This window comes from Nomascus leucogenys, chromosome 5 (genome assembly GCF_006542625.1).
Source record: "Nomascus leucogenys isolate Asia chromosome 5, Asia_NLE_v1, whole genome shotgun sequence".
Lineage (NCBI taxonomy): Eukaryota > Metazoa > Chordata > Mammalia > Primates > Hylobatidae > Nomascus > Nomascus leucogenys.
Genome location: NC_044385.1, coordinates 122,795,310 through 122,817,204, shown reverse-complemented (window position 1 = coordinate 122,817,204; position 21,895 = coordinate 122,795,310). Strand labels below are relative to the sequence as shown.

The 21,895-nt window shown below is 37.7% G+C and overlaps 1 protein-coding gene across 1 annotated transcript in view; it reads left to right on the top strand.

The window, feature by feature from the left end:
- The window catches only part of HS6ST3 (heparan sulfate 6-O-sulfotransferase 3), a 776,425-nt gene that overhangs the window by 686,706 nt on the left and 67,824 nt on the right, over positions 1-21,895 (top strand). The window lies entirely within an intron of this gene.

Below are 21,895 nucleotides of genomic sequence, written 5' to 3'. Positions count from 1 at the left end.
AGTGGGTTGGCCCATAGGAATAGTGAATTACATAAGGATGTGAACACCAGGAGGTACAAATTATAAATGCCACTCAAAGTCTGTCTACCACACATATATTATTTCTAGTAGAGGTCTGTAGATTACTTTGGCAGATTGTCTGAAAATACAGATGATTTTGCTTCTCCCTTTTCAATATCTGAGGTTTTTTTAAAATACACTTTTACTTACATTGTTGTACTGGCTTGTACCTCTAGTAAAATATTGAATAAAATTGCTATGATTTGTCCTGATCTTAGGGTAAAATATTTCAATATTCTATCACCAAATATGCTGGTAACGGTAAGGTTTTTGTAGATATGCATTATCTGATTGATGTTTCTTTCTATTGTAAGTTCGCTGAGAGTTTTTAAATGATGACAGAGTATTCAATTTTGTCATTTTTTCCTGCATTTATTGAGATGCTCATGTAATTTTTCTCCTTTTTTTAATGAATATAGTGAATTACACTGATTGATTTTCAACTTTTAAACCAATCTTCCATTGCCTGGACAAACCACATTTCTTCATGATGCATTATCTTTTTTACACATTATGAATTTAGTGTGCAAATATTTTGTGTGCATTGAGGTTCTTGAAAAATATTAATTTGAATTTTTCTTTTTTGAAATGTCTGTCAGATTTTAGTCATAAAGCTATGCTGGTCTCATGTGCAGAGGTATACATATTTTCTCTATTTTCTAAACATATAAATTGGCATTTCTGCCTTAAATTATAGAATGACCAGTTAATCTACCTGAGACAGAAGTTTTCTTTATGGAGATGTTTTTTATTATGAATTTAATTCCTTTAATATATGTGTATTTTAGCTATTCATTTTTTCTATTTTTCTTGTGCCAATTTTGAAAAGGTGTATTTTTAAGAAGGTTGTCTATTTCATCTAAGTTGCCAATTATTTTGCAATAAAGTTGTTCCTTTTAAAATCTTCTCCGTACTGAATCTATTTATCTATTTAGTCTATCATTTATAATTTGTGCTTTGTCTCTTTTTCTATTGATGCTGCTAGAGGTTTATGATTTTTTAAAAAACATATTTCAAAGAACCAAATTTTAGCTTACTTAATTCCATCTGTTGATCTTGTTTCTATTTTGCTGAGTTCTGGCCTTTATTATTTTTTCCTTCTTTTGGCTTATTTTGTTTTTCTTTTTCTATTCACTTTAGGTGGAAACATATCATTTTTATTAAATATTAGTATACATTTCCCTCTAAAAATGTTTAGCTTTATCCCACAAATTTTGATGTTTTTATTATTATTCAATTAGAAATATTATCTAACTTCCTTTGTATTTTTCTTGACTCATGAATTATTGAGATCAGCCAAGTTTAATTTCCAGATACTTGAGGATTTTTGAGATGTCTTATTGTCATTGACTTCTAATTCCTCTGTGGTGACAGCTATTCTATAAAATTTCCATTTTTCTTAATTTATTGAGACTTATGATACAACATATCAATCTTAGTGAACTTTTCATTTTGCGCCTGAAACAAATGTGCATTCCAACTGCTGTTGTTGGATGTAGCATTCTATAAATATCATTTTGTTTTGCCCTTTTTCTCTCTAGTTGTTTAATCAATTACTGAGAAAAATACATTACAATTTTCTATTATCCTGAATTTCTCTATTTTTCCCTTTAGATTTCTCAGTTCTTGCTTATATTTTGAATCCATATTATCAGATTTCACACATTTTTATTGTTATGTATTCCTAAAGAATCAACCTTTTTATTATAACATGACTCTATTTCTTGTCTTGAAGTTTACTTTGTCTTACATTGATATATTACTACCTTTCTTATATTTACATTTTACATGGTAAATCACTTTCCCTCTTTTTGTTTTTAATCCATCTGCGACTTATACTTGTTAAATTATGTCTCTCATATAACATATAGTTGGGCCCTACATTTTTACCCAGTTGGAAAATTGCTGCCGTTTAATTGTAGTGTTTAGTCCATTTATTTTAATGCAATTATTATTTTATTAGGTTTTAGTCCACCATTTTGTAGTTGATTCATCCCATCAGTTTTCCGTTCCTCCTTTCTTGCTTTCTTTTGGGTTAAAAGAACATTTTCAAAATTTTAGTTTTATCTAATGGCTTTTTTTGTATACCTTTTGTGTGTTTTTATTATATTTACACTAGGGATTATAATATGTACAATAAACTTATTATGATCTACTTAGAGTCAGTTTCTCTACTTCATATAAAACATGAGAATGCACCACAACACAATTCATACCCCCATTCTTTGTGTTATTGTTGTGATATATTTTAAATCTACATATGTTGTTAACCCCACAATATAATGCTATACTTTATAAATTATAAGTATATAATTTATAACTGTAAGTGGCTTTTTAAAGAAATGAACTGTTTGGTAATTTGGGGTTGTTAGCTCATATTTGATTGAATTTAATGTTTGAGAATTCTTAGAGTGCAAATTTGGAACACTTTCCTTCAGAGAAGATCTGAATGAATTTCTAAGAGCTACTGAGTGTTACCAACCATGGATGTGAAGGGGCTATCCTAATAATTGACTCTTAGCTTCAATTACTTCTTATTCCATAATATAATCTCCTGATTTCAGTTCTATTATTAGAGCCCCAAGAACTCCAGCTTTAGTGTTTGCCTTCAGCCCACCTTTCAGTACTTAGGACATGTTTTTTTTGCTGTTGTTGTTTATCATTTAAAGATTCACCTTGTTTTGTTAAAAATTCAGCAATGGTTGTATGATATATCTGCAATCCAATTGTAACGTAATGGGAGAGGCTTCAGATTATTTAGTCTATTGTATTTCTAGAAGGAAAATTCTCTATCTTCTTTAAAGTAAAACTCTTTAAATTTTTTCTTTTATATTGCATTACCATGGGAACATTTTTAAATTATAAGGATCTGAAGTTAGAAATAAAAGCCTCCCTTCCTCAGTCTTCAGATACAAGCATGTATAGAATTTTTATCTTCTTTTGATTATAATTATGATTTTTAATTATATACCTTTACTTACAGTTCTTGATTTATTGACTTCATATGGAATTATTGACTCCCTGCTATGAGAGTTGAGAAACCTACCACTCATATTTTTGCTCCATTTTACTTCTGCCTACCAACTTAGGCACATGATTTTGCATTGTCCAACCTTATAACATTTACATTGTTCTGTAAAAATAATATGTTATGCTTTGTATAAAGGCAATTTTTAAAATTTAAGTATTATTTTAAAATCTGCATTTACAGTATTAGTGAATGTAAGTATTAGGCTTACGTAGCAAATTTTATTCACTGTAGTACCACGAAGCATTTGAACTCATAGTGAAAATAGATAATGTTGCGGGAAGTCAGGGACCCCAAACGGAGGGACCGGCTGAAGCCATGGCAGAAGAACATGGATTGTGAAGATTTCATGGACGTTTATTAGTTCCCCAAATTAATACTTTTATAATTTCTTATGCCTGTCTTTACTGCAATCTCTAAACATAAATTGTGAAGATTTCGTGGACACTTATCACTTCCCAAATCAATACCCTTGTGATTTCCTATGCCTGTCTTTACTTTAATCTCTTAATCCTGTCAGCTGAGGAAGATGTACGTCACCTCAGGACCATGTGATAATTGCATTAACTGCACAAATTGTAGAGCATGTGTGTTTGAACAATATGAAATCTGGGCACCTTGAAGAAAGAGCAGGATAACAGCGATTGTTCAGGGAGTAAGAGAGATAGCCTTAAACTCTGACTGCCGGTGAGCCAGGCGGAACAGAGCCATATTTATCTTCTTTCAAAAGCAAATGGGAGAAATATCGCTGAATTCTTTTTCTCAGCAAGGAACATCCCTGGGAAAGAGGATACGCGCCTGGAGGTATAGGCCTATAAACAGCCCCCCTAGGTGTGCCCGTATCTTATGGTCGAGGCTGTAGGGGTGAAATAGACCCCAGTCTCCCATAGTGCTCCCAGGCTTATTAGGAAGAGGAAATTCCCACCTAATAAATTTTTGGTCAGATCGATTGCTCTCAAAACCCTGTCTTCTGATAAGATGTTATTAATGACAATGGTGCCGGAAACTTCATTAGCAATTTTAATTTCGCCCCAGTCCTGTGGTCCTGTGATCTTGCCCTGCCTCCATTTGCCTTATGATTTTCTATTACCTTGTAAAGTACTTGATGTCTGTGACCGACCCACACCTATTCGCACACTCCCTCCCCTTTTGAAAATCCCTAATAAAAACTTGCTGGTTTTTGCCCCTTGTGGGGCATCATGGAACCTACCGACATGTGATGTCTCCCCCGGATGCCCAGCTTTAAAATTTCTCTCTTTTGTACTCTGTCCCTTTATTTCTCAAACCAGCTGACTCTTAGGGAAAATAGAAAAGAACCTACGTGAATATCGGGGCAGGTTCCCTGATAGATAATATAATCATATATTTTTACATCATTAAATCATGTATCACATATCAATAAATTGCTAGAAGGAGAATCATCCAAACATCTCAGACTAATGGATCTTCTGTTATTATTTTATAAGTTTAAATTCCATATTGTTCAATTATTTTATTTCTTGCATTTCTCATCAAGAGGTTTTTTCTGCTTTTTTATTAGCATAGGAAGCATTGGTAGTAAAATTAGCGAGTTTTTGTGCTTCTAAAAGGGTGTATTTTCTTTGTACCCACATTGCATTTATAGATTGGACGGGTAGATAATTTTATATTAAAATTTTTTTCTGTGCTCTTGGAAATCATGACTATGTTACCTTTCAGCATCCAATGCTCTTGCTAAAAAGACTAAGGTTAATCTTCTCATCTTTCTTTGTAAGCCACCTAGTTCTGTCTCTGGAAACTTTTAGCATTTTCTCTGTATATATGAAGTGTTTAATTTTTTTTCACTTTTTTTTTTTTTTTTTTTTTTTTGAGACAGGTCCTCACTGTGTTGCCCAGGCTGGAGTGTAGTGACACAATCTCGGCTCACTGCAGGTTGGACCTCCCTATGAAGTGCTGGCAATTTTTTTATCAAGGAGCATAGTTGGGGCAAAATGGTCCAGCTGTTTCATCAGCAGTTATATAATTAATTATCCTGATGATTTTCTCTCCAGTCCACTCCTATTCCTCTTTACTGATTTGTAATTTTATAATTTCATTAGGTTTTGGTGGCTCCTTTGGGTGAGACAGTTCTTATCTTTGTTGTTGGGTTACGTATCTCCTACCTTTGATTTTTTTCATTAATATTATTCCATATTTTTTCAAGTAAGTAAATATATAAACATCTAGGCATCTACCACCCAGAATGAGCAACTGTTTTAATTTATTTCAGGTAATTACTTTTTTTAATAAAATAGATGAAGTTGAAGGCTGGTGTGTGCCCTTCCCAATCTAATCTTCCTCCTCTCCAGAGGCCATCATCACTCATGTAAATTAGGTTTGCATCCATCTAGTTCATATCTTCATAATTTTATTTCATACATTCCCATAAACAATATGTAGTATTGTTTTGAGAATATTCATTTACATAAGTATTATATTGTGAATGGAACACACATAATTTTTCAAATTGCTTGTTTTTACACAGTTCCATATATTGACACACACAAGTACACATATTTACTGCATTCATTTTAGGCCATTTTATTCTGACCTTGAGAGGAAAAAGATGTATAGTATTTGCCCCGTGCCCTGTTTTGCACTCTGAGCCTAATAATAAATTTAAAAAATAAGAATTGTTTAAACATGAAATGAATGAGTATAGTATTATGGTATATATACACATAGTTATATAGACACATATGTACACACAGCTATATATTTACTACATTTATTTTTATGTTTATATATATATCACACATACATATATGTGTAAACTAATGAGATTAGAACTTACATTGCTTGCAATTAAAATCTGTGGATATTTAGATACCTACCATCAAGCCAAAGTTGGGGAGTTCTTTAAAAATGCCCTAAATATTGGCTGCCCATGGTGGCTCATGCCTGTAATCCCAGCATTTTGGGATGCTGAGGCGGGCAGATCACCTGAGGTCAGGAGTTTGAGACCAGCCTGGCCAACATAGTGAAACCCCATTCTACTAAAAATATAAAAAAATTAGCTGGGCATGGTGGTGGGTGCCTGTAATCCCAGCTACTTGGGAGGCTGAGGCAAGAGGATTGCTTGAACCCAGGAGACAGAGGTTGCAGTGAGCCGATACGGTGCCACTGCACTCCAGCCTAGGTGACAGAGTGAGACTCCATCTCAAAAAACAAAACAAAAAATGCTCTAAATATTGAGTGTGTTGGGACACAAACTGTAAACATTTCCTACTGCATCTCCTCAGCAATGGAAGGTGATGGCTTCAGTTGTACTGATCTCTCTTGTGGGTTGGTTCTGTGTAGGCTCCAGCTGGAATCTTATTCTCTGATCTTCAGGTGTCCTTGCCACACTGTGAATAAAATTAACAAAGGGTTGTTCATTGGCTCAAGGGCTCTTATCAAGACTGCTTCTTTATGGGAGAATAAGGTATATTTATTTGATGTTCAGCCTATTCTTTAACCACCCAAGTCACTGACTTTAGATAATTAGCAGTTACTAAATTTATCTTGAGGCTGACAGGTCATCCCTACATGTCCTTATCCCCTCCACTGACCTTTCTCTCCTTCATTGGTCTCCTCGCCTCTTTCTGTTCTTTTAGTCTGTCTTCTCTCCATTTTTATGCCTTAAATTTCAGAAGCAATACAATAACATGAAAAAGAGAGACTATAACCAAGTTTCCATCCCAATATGGTCCGTGTTCAAAAGGTGATTTAGTTCTTCTTGAGAAACATGATTCACATATATGGGATGATGTGGCATGTTGCTTGTTTAGGTTCTTTGGAGATACAGTCTGAGTCAGGAAGAGGGTGTGAGGAAGCAACTCTGAGAAAGAAAAATGTGGACTACTAAAAAGTTTTCAGGGCAGTTAATTTTACAAAGTTTTTTTAAACATTAGACGTAAGTATATATGAGAATATTTAATAGAAATATGTTTAATAGAAACATTTATATATTTAATATATTTCTATGTAATATAAATAATAAATGTATCAGTATAATATGTTTAATATTAATATATTTATATAACTAGCAGGGAGTCATGGCACACATCTCTAATCCCAGCTACTCAGGAGGCTGAAGCACGAGAATCACTTGAATCTGGGAGGCAGAGGTTGCAGGGAGCCAAGATGGTGCCACTGCACTCCAGCCTGGGCAACAGAGTGAGACTCTGTCTCAAAAAAATTATATAATGTATATTTGTGTAACAGATTTAATGAATTTTATGTATTTAATAATATACAAGATATATTTAATATATTAAATTTATTTATTTATAAAATGAGGCAGCATTACCTAACTGCATCGAGTTCAAATCCTGGCTTCACTACTAGGAGCTCAATGGCTTGGAGAATATTCTTACCTCCTTTTGCTTTAGTTTCCTCATATATAAATTGTAATGGTGCCTACCTCATAACGTTGCTGATTAAATGAGTTAATTTGTGTAAAGTGCTAAGAATATTGCTGAATATATAATAAGTCCTGTATGAAACATCCTAACTAGATAAAATAAAAAAAATAAGTACACAGGAAAAAAATTGGACAAGAATGTAAGATACAAGTCATATTGCAACAATCTGTTTTTCAAGCATAATTACTCTTGGGTAAGTGTGAAGTTAGAAACTAAGCAGATCTTCAAAGGAAAATGTAGTGTGCAGAAAAATAGTAGAAATGAAAATATTACAATGGCTTTCCATTATACCCACCAAATCACAGTCATTTGTAGCTTAATTTAAAATGGTTCATAGTGTTCTTAATTTAACATTTACTCACATTCACGTCTTTAGATTCCAAGGATTTCTTTACATAGTCATGCTTCTCCTTTAAATAAAGCCTTTTCTATTGAGTACATGAACAATGCTAATTTTAGCTCCAATTGTTATATTTCCAAAGAAGCTTTAAAAAGTGTTATGCTGGACTGTTTTCAAAGAACAATTCTATAACAAGAAACTAGACTGTAGTTTGAAAGTGATTGGTCTTATTAACTAGAGAGGGAAGCATGGTCTGATGGAAAAGGAAAAAAAGGGACAAGGTGATGATTATATCTTACACTTTCATCTTAGGCTTTCCAAAGCACCTGAAACCAAGCCTCATTATCATTTCTTTAAATAGATGAAGCAAGTGAGATAGTGAGTTAAGTGTGCTTCTCAAGGTCACACTGTAGCTTGCTAACATAGCGATAAAAGTCCAATATACTTGATTAGTGTCGTTGCCCACTCATCCTCTCGGCATCGATTAGATACAGAAAGTAGATGGGCAGGATGGTCTTCGAAGTCTTTCCAGCCATGCCAACTTGCTCAGTGGCCCCTTTTTATTAATCGTTGATTGCGCCAAGGAAACCTTTCCTTCACACTTTCTGTGCAGGCAGGATCCTCGCTTGTTGAGAGGTGAGAATGACATATCTGTTCCCCGGCAATCCTTTTTGTGCCACTTTGGCTCTTTCTCATCTTTTCAACTCTCTGGGAAGAATTTAATTCCACAAGGGTGTTTTTGCTTTTTATGGGTCTTTGTTCTATTGATCACTTTCCCCTTGGAATGCCTGTTGAATTTGTGGTTGGTTTCAGAAGGCTTTGTGGATTTCATTAATTGTGAATGACTTTTGTCTTCTTAATTTTCTTGAGTTTAATTCATTGGCCATGTCATTAAGCCTAGTTACCCATTAGCCATGGAAGCCTATTGAAATTGAAATGGAAAGTAACTAAAATTTAAAATTCGGTTGCACTTGCCATATTTCTTTCTTTCTTTTTTTTTTGAGATGGAGTCTTGCTCTGTCACCCATGCTGGAGTGCAGTGGCACAATCTCTGCTCACTGCAAGCTCCACCTCCCAGATTCACGCTATTTTCCTGCCTCAGCCTCCCAAGTAGCTGGGACTACAGGCGCCCGCCACCGCGCCCAGCTAATTTTTTGTATTTTCAGTAGAGACAGGGTTTCGCCATGTTAGCCAGGATAGTCTCAATCTCCTGACCTCATGATCCGCCCACCTCGGCCTCCCAAAGTGCTGCGATTACAGGCGTGAGCCACCGCGCCCGGCCACACTTGCCATATTTCAAGCACTCAGTAGCCACACATTGTCTGTGTCACCTTTAGCCTCCTCTCCCTGGAGGGGAAGAATTGGATTAGATGAATGTAAGATTTCTCTGGAACTACCATTTTGTGATTTTTCCAGGGACTTTTCTTGGGTTTGGAGTACTACCTTGAGTGCAGTTTCTTGAAAGTTTCTGTGAGCAGAGATGTACGCTCTCTCTCCCTCTCTCTCTCTCTCTCTCTCTCTCTCTCTCTGTCTCTGTTTCTGTGTCTTTCTCCATCCAACATAGTGTACCTCTCTTATATTCACCTTGTATGTTGGAACCAAGTGCTTGACAAAGAATATGGTAATGTATTCAACAAAAGCTTTGTGTACTAAATATAGACTGAGTTTTAAAGAGCATTTTTTTTTCTTTTAGGAGTGTTGGCAGGTGTTTTACTATGAAACACGTCTCAGAAAGAGATGAGGACATGTTCTATTTTGAGATAAAAGCTTTATCTGAGATGTAGAAATGACACTATAATAAATGCCATTACAGTTAATGAAATCAGGATAGCAGTTGATTTTTATTTGATTGTTTGAGGCAAATTCTTCCAAATTTTCATGTACAAATTTTAAGCATAAACTGGCAGTACAACCTATTGTCAATCAGTCAGAGCTACTAAGTTGGTCTAAGCTCCATTCCCTTTTGTAGCCCTGGGTTGTAAGAAAAAAGCATAAGAAAAACAGCTGTTAAAAGTGGAAAGACTAGAATTTACCTTGTCTTTACCATTACTTACATGAAAGGGCAGCAATTAATTATCCCATGAGAAACATTTATAAAGCTTAGTTTACAAACTAGAAAAAATGATTTTTAAAATCCTGTAATGCAGAATTTCTGTTTATACCTTGAAAAGTAAATGTGACCGTGTGGTGTTAATTATCTTAAAAAGGGAAATTTTAAAATCCTGACTGCAGCAGATTTCCAAAGCACTGATTGTACATGCTAATTGTCTTTTGCTTGTTATTTCAGTTCCTTAGCTAGGAAGATTCTTAGCTGTGTCTATTTTCCCCCTATTTTCTTCAGGCAGAAATTCCCTTAGGGTGACTTGCCTGACAAAATCGTTAAGTAGACGTTTTATGAGCCTAGGTGGGATAACATTTGGAGATGACTGATTACATGATTGCAGCTAATTGTTTGTGGGACTTGGAAAGTCTCTAACATCTTTAAGGGGAATCCTTTCACTTGTAATCCATCAAAAGAATTGCAGTTTTCTCTGAGGATAAGCTTCCTTTGGGGTGTCACAGAGAAATATTTCTGAGGCAACCTTGCACCAGCTTCAGTCTTTTTATTTTCTGATGAAAATAATAACCTCTTTGTCACCAAAATACAATTTATAGCTACCAGGCCATCCCCAGCCACGATGTTTGCCCTTCAACAAGATTATTTGAGACCTCTTCTGGTGGCATGCAGGAAATTATAGACAGTACTGACTTTGTCCCGTTAGAACCCCACTGATCTAAAAGAATTGATAAACTTAACAAACAAGCTCATTCTGAGGGTAGCTTGCTTTTGAACAGAGCTAATTTATGAGTAAATTGCCTTAAGCATGTTCAACTTTAGTGTATTTTTATGCAAAGTATAATTATTACTCTGTATTTTCAGCCTGTTCATCAAAGGCTTTGAGATAGTTTAATAAGTTATAGTTAATGAATAACCACTAACTGTGAGACTGCAGTGACTCCATCGTGCCTGGAATCCCCAGCCCCACATCAAAATCCTATCCATGATCTTTGTGTTTTATATCTACATCAGGACAATACTAGTAACATAGCAAGTATTCAACAACTATTTTCAGTAATTCATTAAGCAAACATTCACCAAATACCTTCTATCTGTAACACAATGTGACTAACTTAGTCACTGGAATTATAAACCAATACACAAGCACAGATGTGTACATACACACACATATACACATGCACCCCACCCTCCAGGTTTAAGAAAAGGAAGGTCATCTATGTCTCAATCAAAGCTCTACCCACCTTGTTCTCATTTTACCACTGGTTTGGAAAAGTGTGTGATATTGAAGTTATGAAAAAATGGCTTTGGTATGTATGTGTTGTGTAGGGTAGTGAGAATTGCAAAAGCATAAAAAATCTTCCTCATTTGTAATCTGTTATACATCTTGTACACGGCTTCCATGGTAATTTCATAAACTCTTGAATTGCAACCCTGAAATAAAACTGGTTAGTGGATGCTGTGGCAAATACAGATTTTGACAACATTTCTGTTCATTGGAGGCCTGAGCATTGTTTGGTGATAAATACTAGCTGATGCCATGTGGAAGGGATAAGGATGAAGAAATTAGACTGGGGACTGAAGAATGCGGCCTGTGGTGCAAAGCCTGCATAGTACATATATAGTCCAAATCTACATCAGCCCAGAAATTAATTATTAAGTGGGTAAGAAATTGTACTCAGAGCTGAAAGTGAAAAAGACAGGTGTCAAGACAACTCTGTCAGATAGATCCTCCTCAACCAAGCCTAGCTAAGAACCTGGGTCTTTGGAAGGAGCTAATATTACAATCAGGTAACTTCCCTGTTCTGCCCCCTTTGGAAGCCATTATACTTTTGCTCTCCCATGTAAGCTAGAAATGGGCCAGGAACTGGAAAGAAAAGCATCCCTGAGGTCATACCACATTGTTTTCTTTTCTGTCTTCTCATTCAGGCAGGCACAGTAAAGTCTTAAGACTCAAGCTCTTTTCAAGGGCCTGAAAAGAAGAATGCTTTCATTATTTTTCCAATCACTAGCTCCAACCTCCTCCTCTCTTTGTTTACCTCGATGATACTTGGAAGGTAGGTCACACTTGCTTAGCATGCAGACACCACTTTTAACTACCTTTGAAGCAACAGATTAAGGTAAAAGGAAATGAATATTGTATATGCAAAAGGGAGAGTGCTTAGCGTCACTCCCTCAGCTACTTGACCGTGCGGAAAAGTAATTGCCAACAGTGATTTGGGGCCTGCATTTTGCAGGCAGTACATTTAAGTACATGTATAAGCCTTTCTTAGCAAATGATCACAAACTCTGACTCTGTCACTTTTGTATTCTTATCTAGCTTTTTCTTCCTTTCTCCTCAGACACAGTTGTTAGGGTACAGAATTTTAACATGAATACTCAAACTCCATTTCTTGTGCTCTAACTGGAGTGTGATTAAACTTAGAATAGAATGCATTCCTTCCTGCCACGTAAACTGCAACGCAGGAGGAGTAACAGACTCTTCACACTACTTTACTTGTTCGGATCCCATGAGTGTGCCCTTCATAGAAAGCAATATCCAAACTCTTCAGTTAGCATGCAAATGATGCCATCGATCCCGTGAGCCATTTAGATGGAATCTGAAAGGCCATGTTCATGCCATTTAGTCTGCTTGCTTATACCACTTTATTCACAGCACAATATCGAGCTGTCCCCTTGAGTCAAGAAAAACTCTAGACCCATACTTCAGAAACTTTACCAAGGAGAAAACATCTCCTGCACAGTTTGTAAACAACGATTCCTGGGCTAGACCCCAGAATGTAGCAGGTTGACAACGGGAAAGACCTGATCATTGTTCCAGCTCTAACAAACTCTGAGAGGATTCTGATGTTGATGGTCCATGAGCCATTTGGGGGAACACTGCCCCTTGCAGAATGGCCCACATTGAAACCCCCCAAAACCAGGTACCTAAAACAATGCACATGTGCACGCACGTGCCCCCCCCGCAACCAAACACACACACAATCTGCTTTTATTTAAGGCAGGGGATTTGGTAGGTTCATTTCAACAGGGCAGTAACACTTATCTTCTTTACAAGACATCTCAGCTGCCTTTAAGGAAATAGCAGGGAGAGTTAGAGAGCCATTAGGATGGACCATTGAGAACATTCCTGACTTTAAAACCCCAAACAAAGGAGAAGCCGTTAATGCAGACATACATTCTGTGCCTGCTAGGAAAAGAGTATTGCTGACACATTGTTTTAGGACCATTTAAAACCTCTAATCAATTGGTAATTATTAATATTTATTACTGCTCTGATGAAACCGTCCACATATATTTACTTTTTAAAGGTTGGTAATAAAAGCAGATAAACTGATAAACAATTACTCTTTTGGGGGACTTTTCCCCTGTTTAATTTGTTTCTCATTCCTAGCTCTCTCTGTGTGTGTGTGTGTGTGTGTGTGTGTGTGTGTGTGTGTGTGTGTGCGTGCATATGTATTCTAGTTTTGCTATGAGGAGGAAGTAAATTAATACCTGTACTCTACTCTGTTCTTATTTTGGAGCCATACAATTACATCCTTAAGTTAATTATGCCAGCAATTTAAAATAATCTAAGTTATTTGGGAATAGTTATTCAGAACGAATTGCTCCTTAATGCCTCTACACATGGACTGGTTTGATGGGAGAGCAAGAAGTCTGTAGGTCAGTGCAATATTTCTTTCTGCATTTTGCTGTCAGTGGCTTTCGCTCTTGCCCTTGAAAGACTCAGAAGTACTGGATAAACCACATTATACCAGTCCTTATCTTTGTTATGGGTATTAGGGACAGATATTCTCATTAACTCTCAGCTTGTGAATTATGGGCCAGCCATTTACTGTACAGAATAATAAATTGTCCAGAACTATGTGTGCACAGTTATTGGTTCTGAATGTTGGCTTTCCTGCTCAATGCAGTCTAGTTATTTGTAGAAGCCAGTCTGGAGCTCCTGTGGGTGAATTAATTAATTGAAAATGGATCCTGATCATGTTTTTTGCCATTTACCGATTCTCAGTTTCTCTTGAGCATAATTTTAATGCTTGCATATTCTAATTTTTTAAAAGACCGGAAACTTAAATATATATCAGAACTAATACTTTCATATTCTTCTTACATGCCTGCTTTTTGGAACCAAGTGATTCTTAATTGGATATTATATTTACTTGACATGAATAGTGGTTTTATAAGACAAAATTTTGCTTGCAGCAATATATGGTAAATGATAATGCAAAACAAAGTGTGCTTGATTCTCTCAGTGGAGAGGAAATAGAAGGATACTGGGGAAAAAAGCTAGTAGATTCTATGGCACAGTGAGCGTTCAATAAATAGGTATTGAATTAGAGATTGTCTAATTATTGAATAGTAACCACCAGAATTCAATAGAAGCATTTGAAATAGTGTTCACTTTCATCAAGCTTGAGTTGGAATCTAAGATCTGTGGCCACCCTTTAGGGGCCTTGTCTGCTGCTGTGCAGGTTGCCCCATCGAGGGTAGTTTTAATGAGGTTGCACGTGCATAATCAGCTATTGTCTCTGAAAGGAGGGTGTCACCGTTGTAAGGCAGTTAGTCCATTGGCACAATGGCTGTCTTGGATCAGCAATGTATGGAAAGCAAGAGGCCTCTTTTAAAAGAACACAGGGTGTATATGTGCCACGTTTTCTTAATCCAGTCTATCATTGTTGGACATTTGGGTTGGTTCCAAGTCTTTTCTATTGTGAGTAGTGCCACAATAAACATATGTGTGCATGTGTCTTTATAGCAGCATGATTTATATTCCTTTGGGTATATACCCAGTAATGGGATTGCTGGGTCAAATGGTATTTCTAGTTAGCAAACTATTGCAAGGGCAAAAAACCAAACACTGCATGTTCTCACTGATAAGTGGGAATTGAACAATGAGAACACATGGACACAGGAAGGGGAATATCACACACCGGGGCCTGTTGTGGGGTGGGGGGAGGGAGGAGGGATAGCATTAGGAGATATACCTAATGTAAATGACGAGTTAATGGGTGCAGCACACCAACATGGCACATGTATACATATGTAACAAACCTGCACGTTGTGCACATGTACCCTAGAACTTAAAATATAATAAAAAAATTAAAAAATTAAAAAAAAGAATACAGGGAAACCAGATAAGCATTCTAATCATGTAATCACTCTACTGTTCACAGAAGTATAAAATAAGCTGACCGAAAATGGCTGAGGGGGTAGGGGAGGAGAAACCTAATGATTCCAGCTCAGAATGGAGAAAGCAGATGTACATTTAGGAGTGTTGTAATAAACAAATGTGCGTTATTTCCTCTTCAAGGTGCCAAGCCTTCCAAGATTTTGGCAGCTTTGTCCTGTGACACAGCAGGCATTCCATTCTCTCCCAGGCAGTTAGAGCAGATCCTGACATGACTGCTTTTGATACTCATAAACACAACCTGACAGAAAAAACTCCTGAATACATTAGGCATCAACCTGAAGACAGACTTCTAGGAGGTAAAACAAAAAAGATAAAAGATGTAAAAGATAAGATATGTTTTGCCGAGGAGGCCATCTTCCCCCTGTTTCCTTAACAAGGATGAGCAGGCATGATGAAATACTATGAAATACAAGTTGATGTGGTGTAATCATGACAGAGTTTATGTTTCTGGTACTGTTTTGTATTTTTGTTCTTTCATATTTGGTCTTTATTTTTTAATTCCACAGCATTTCAGCTTTGCTAAGGGAGAGCAAAGGAAGCTATCTGGGTTTGTGATGGGGCCAGGATTTTATATGGGAAATAGAATGCATCTGGCAGCCGAGACGTTGGTGTGGGCCCTGGAAATCAAAGTGAGACATGCAAAAAGGGGAAGTGAAACTTGCAGACCTATCAGAGTTGGGGCTACTTAGACCAGCTGCCTTGGGCCTCCTGCCCATTCCCAGTCTGGAGATGCATCTTCGAGAGGCAAAGGGGCTTGCATTATTTTAATAGAGGTTTTAATAAGCCTCATTCCACTGCATCCCAAGACCAGGAATTATAGATTCCAGTGTTATTCTATAAGCAAACTCAATTAAAGAAGAGCACAGAGAGCAAGGTTATATTGAGCAAAGGCAGAAGATGGGCCCCAGAATAAAAAAGCCATGTTTTTGTTGGGCCATGATTGTTGAATACTCAGAATATTTTAATATGAATATATTGACAATAAATAGCAAGAAATCAAAGATCGTGTTGGACTTATCTATTGAAAAATTTATTCCAAGGGCAACAGTATGAGGAAATAAACTGATATTTATTAAGCACCTTCTATGAGCAATAGGGCTAGAAGCATTCTTTGAACAATGACTAACGGATGTTAAGAAATCCATCGAAGTTCCCCGTCCTGTGTCCATGAGTTCTCATTGTTCAATATCATACTCTGGGGACTGTTTTGGGTTGGGGGAGGGGGAAGGGACAGCATTAGGAGATATACCTAATGCTAAATGAGGAGTTAATGGGTGCAGCAAAACAACATGACACATGGATACATATGTAACAAACCGGCACATTGTGCACATGTATCCTAAAACCTAAAGTATAATAATAATAATAAAAAAAGATTATGGTATACACATACAATAAAAAAAATTACTCAGCAAGAAAAAGGAATAATATATGCTACAGCATGGGTGAATCTCTATGCTAAATAAAAGACGCTAGATTAAAAAAAGAAAAAAAAAGAAAAAGAAATCCACCGAAGTTATGTGGGTACATCAGTGTTTATGAATGGGTATGTAATAAGCCTTCAATAAGAAGAACATTTCTGCAAGTTATTGTAATATTAGCCAAAACATGGTCCTTCCTCTCATGTAGATTACAGTATTGATTGCCATCTTGAGAGGTTTTGAATTTCTTTTTTGGGAATGGAAAAAGTTTGAAATTTTCTCTGTTGAAATTCCTGGAGTGGCTGGCAAGATAGCTGAATAGGAGCAGCTCCAGTCTGCAGCTCCCAGTGAGATCAACACAGAAGGCGGGTGAGTTCTGCATTTCCCACTGAGGTACCCAGCTCATGTCACTGGGACTGGTTAGACAGTGGGTCCATAGAGGGTGAGCTGAAGCGGGGTAGGGGGGTAGCGCCTCACCCAGGAAGTGCAAGAGGTGGGGGAGCTCCCTCCCCTAGCCAAGGGAAGCCCTGAGGGACTGTGCCATGAGGAATGGTGCATTCAGGCCCAGAAACTATGCTTTTACCATGGTCTTTGCACCCTGCAGACCAGGAGATTCCTTTGGGTGCTTATGACACCAGGGCCCTGGGTTTCAAGAACAAAACTGGGTGGCTTTTTGGGCAGACACCGAGCTAGCTGCAGGAGTTTATTTTTTTCATACCCCAGTAGCACCTAGAATGCCAGCGAGACAGAACCGTTCACTCCACTGGAAAGGGGGCTGAAGCCAGGGAGCCAAGTGGTCTAGCTCAGTGGGTCCCACCCCCCTACGGAGCCCTGCAAGCTAAAATCCACTGGCTTGAAATTCTCGCTGCCAGCACAGCAGTCTGAAGTCGACCTGGGACACTTGAGCTTGGTGCAGGGAGAGGCATCCACCATTACCGAGGCTTGAGTAAGCAATTTTCCCCTCACAGTGTAAACAAAGCCACTGGGAAGTTCCAACTGGGCAGAGCCCACAGCAGCGCCTCAAAGCTGCTGTAGCCAGATTGCCTCTCTAGATTCCTCTTCTCTGGGCAGGGTATCTCTGAAAGAAAGGCAGCATCCCCAGTCAGGGGCTTATAGATAAAACTCCCACCTCCCTGGGACAGAGCACCTGGGGGAAGGGGCAGCTGTGGGCGCAGCTTCAGCAGACTTAAAGGTTCCTGCCTGCCAGCTCTGAAGAGAACAGAGGATCTTCCAGCACAGTGTTTGAGCTCTGCTAAGGGACAGACTGCCTCCTAGAGTGGGTCCCTGATCCCTGTGTCTCCTGACTGGGAGACATCTCCCAGCAGGGGTTGACAGACACCTCATACAGGATAGCTCTGGCTGGCATCTGGCGGATGCCCCTCTGGGATGAAGCTTCCAGAAGAAGGAACAGGCAGCAATCTTTGCTCTTCTGCAGCTTCCTCTGGTGATACCCAGGCAAACAAGGTCTGGAGTGGACCTCCAGCAAACTCCAGCCAGTGTGCAGAAGAGGGGCCTGACTGTTAGAAGGAAAACTAACAAATAGAAAGGAATAGCATCATCATTAAAAAGGACATCCACACAGAAACCCCATTCAAAGGTCACCAACATCAAAGACCAAAGGTAGATAAATCCACAAAGATGAGGAAAAACCAGCTCAAAAAGTCTGAAAATTTCAAAAACCAAAATGCCTCTTCTCCTCCAAAGGATCACAACTCCTCGCCAGAAAGAGAACAAAACTGGACAGAGAATGAATTTGACAAATTGACAGAAGTAGGCGTCAGAAGGTGGGTAATAACAAACTCCTCCGAGCTAAAGGAGCATGTGTTTACCCAATGCAAGGAAATTAAGAACCTTGAAAAAAGGTTAGAGGAATTGCTAACTAGAATAACCAGTTTAGAGAAGAACATAAATGACCTGATGGAGCTGAAAAACACAGCACGAGAACTTCGTGTAGCATACACAAGTATCAATAGCTGAATTGATCAGGCAGAAGAAAGGATATCAGAGATTGAAGATCAACTTAATGAAATCAAGCATGAAGACAAGATTAGAGAAAAAATAATGAAAAGGAATGAACAAAGCCTCCAAGAAATATGGGACTATGTGAAAAGACCAAATGTACGTTTGATTGGGGTACCTGAAAATGACGGGGAGAATGGAACCAAGTTGGAAAACACTCTTCAGGATATTATCCAGGAGAACTTCCCCAACCTAGAAAGACAGGCCAACATTCAAATTCAGGAAATACGGGGAAGACTACAAAGATACTCCTCGAGAAGAGCAACCCCAAGACACATAATTGTCAGATTCACCAAAGTTGAAATGAAGGAAAAAATGTTAAGGGCAGCCAGAGAGAAAGGTTGGTTTACCCACAAAGGGAAGCCCATCAGACTAACAGTGGATCTCTCTGCAGAAATCCTACATGCCAGAAGAGAGTGGGGGCCAATATTCAACTTTCTTAAAGAAAAGAATTTTCAACCCAGAATTTCATATCCCGCCAAACTAAGCTTCATAAGCGAAGGAGAAATAAAATCCTTTACAGACAAGCAAATGCTGAGAGATTTTGTCACCACCAGGCATGCCTTATAAGAGCTCCTGAAGGAAGCACTAAACATGGAAAGGAAAAACCAGTACCAGCCACTGCAAAAACTTACCAAATTGTAAAGACCATCAACACTATGAAGAAACTGCATCAACCAATGGGTAAAATAACCGGCTAGCATCATAATGTCGCAATGGAATGCCCACATAACAATATTGGCCTTAAATGTAAACAGGTTAAATGCCTCAAGTAAAAGATACAGACTGGCAAATTGGATAAAGAGTCAAGACCCATCGGTGTCTGTATTCAGGAGATGCATCTCATGTGCAAAGACACACATAGGCTCAAAATAAAGGGATGGAGGAAGATTTACCAAGCACATGGAAAGCAAAAAAAAGAAAAAAACAAACAAAAAAAAACGGGTTGCAATCCTAGTCTCTGATAAAACAGTCTTTAAACCAGCAAAGATCAAAAAAGACAAATAAAGGCATTACATAATGGTAAGGGATCAATGCAACAAGGACTATCCTAAATATATATCCACCCGATACAGAAGCACCCAGATTCATAAAGCAAGTTCTTACGTACCTACAAAGAGACTTAGATTCCCACACAATAATAGTGGGAGAACTTAACACCCCACTGTCAATATTGGACAGATCCATGAGACATAAAATTAACAAGGTTATTCAGGACTTGAACTCAGCTCTGGACCAAGTGGACCTAATAGACATTTACAGAACTCTTCACCCCAAAATCAAATGAGTATACATTCTTCTCAGCACCACATCACAATTATTCTAAAATTGACCACATGATTGGAAGTAAAATACTCCTCAGCAAGTGCAAAAGAATGGAAATTATACCAAATAGTCTCTTGGACCACAGTGCAATCAAATTAGAACTCAGGATTAAGAAACTCACTCAAAACTGCACAACTACATGGAAACTGAACAACCTGCTCCTGAATGACTACGGGGTAAATAACGAAATGAAGGCAGAAATAAATAAGTTCTTTGAAACCAATGAGAACAAAGACACAACATACCAGAATCTCTGGGATGCAGCTAAAGTAGTGTTTAGAGGGAATTTTACAGCACTAAATGCCCACAGGAGAAAGCAGAAAGATCTAAAATCAACACCCTAACATCACAATGAAAAGAATCTAGAGAAGCAAAGGCAAACAAATTCAAAAGCTAGCAGAACACAAAAAAATAACTAAGATCAGAGCAGAAATGAAGGAGATAGAGACATGAAAAAACCTTCCAAAAATCAATGAATCCAGGAGCTGTTTTTTTGAAAAGATTAACAAAATAGGTAGACTGCTAGCCAGGCTAATAAAAAAGAAAAGAGAGACGAGTCAAATAGACACAATAAAAAATGATAAAGGGGATATCACCACTGATCTCACAGAAATACAAACTACCATGAGAGAATACTATAAACACCTCTACACAAATAAACTACAACATCTAGAAGAAATTGATGAATTCCTGGACACATAGACCCTCGCAAGACTAAACCAGGAAGAAGTCAAATCCCTGAATAGAGTAATAACAAGTTCTGAAATTGAGGCAATAATTAATAGGCTACCAACAAAAAAAAGCCCAGGACCAGATGGATTCACAGCCAAATTCTACCAGATGTACAAACAGGAGCTGGTACCATTCCTTCTGAAACTATTCCAAACAACAGAAACAGATAGACTCCTCCCTAACTCATTTTATGAGACCAGCATCATCCTGATACAAAAACCTGGCAGAGTCACAACCAAAAAAGAAAATTACAGGCCAATATCCTTTATGAACATTGATGCAAAAATCCTCAGTAAAATACTGGCAAACCAAATCCAGCAGCACATCAAAAAGCTTATCCACCACGATTAAGTTGGCTTCATCCCTGGGATGCAAGGCTGGTTCAACATACGCAAATCAATAAATGTAATCCATCACATAAACAGAACCACATGATTATCTCAATAGATGCAGAAAAGGCCTTCAGTAAAATTCAACACCCGTTCATGCTAAAAACACTTAATAAACTAGGTATTGATGGAATGTATCTCAAAACAATAAGGGCTATTCATGACAAAGCCATAGCCAATAGCATAATGAAGGGGCAAAAGCTGGAAGCATTCCCTCTGAAAACTGGCACAAGACAAGGATGCCCTCTCTCACTACTCCTATTCAACATGGTTTTGGAAGCTCTGGCCAGAGAAAGAAATAAAGCGTATTCAAATAGGAAAAGAGGAAGTCAAATTGTCTCTGTTTGCAGATGACTTGATTGTATATGTAGAAAACTGCATCATCTCAGCCTGAAATCTCCTTAAGCTGATAAGCAACCTCAGGAAAGTCTCAGGATACAAAATCAATGTGCAAAAATCACAAGCATTCCTATACACCAGTAACAAACAGAGAGCCAAATCATGAGTGAACTGCCATTCACAATTGCTACAAAGAGAATAAAATACCTAGGAATATAACTTACAGGGGATGTGAAGGACCTCTTCTAGGAAAACTACAAACCACTGCTCAAGGAAATAAGGGAGGACACAAACAAATGGAAAAACATTCCATGTTCATGGATAGGAAGAATCAGTATCATGAAAATGGCGATACTGCCCAAGGTAGTTTATAGATTCAATGCTATCCCCATCAAGTTACCACTGACTTTCTTCACATTATTGGAAAAGGCTACTTTAAATTTCATTTGGAATAAAAAAAGAGCTCATATAGCCAAGACGATCCTAAGCAAAAAGAACAAAGTTGGAGGCATCACACTACCTGACTTCAAACTATACTACAAGGCTACAGTAACCAAAACAGCATGGTAC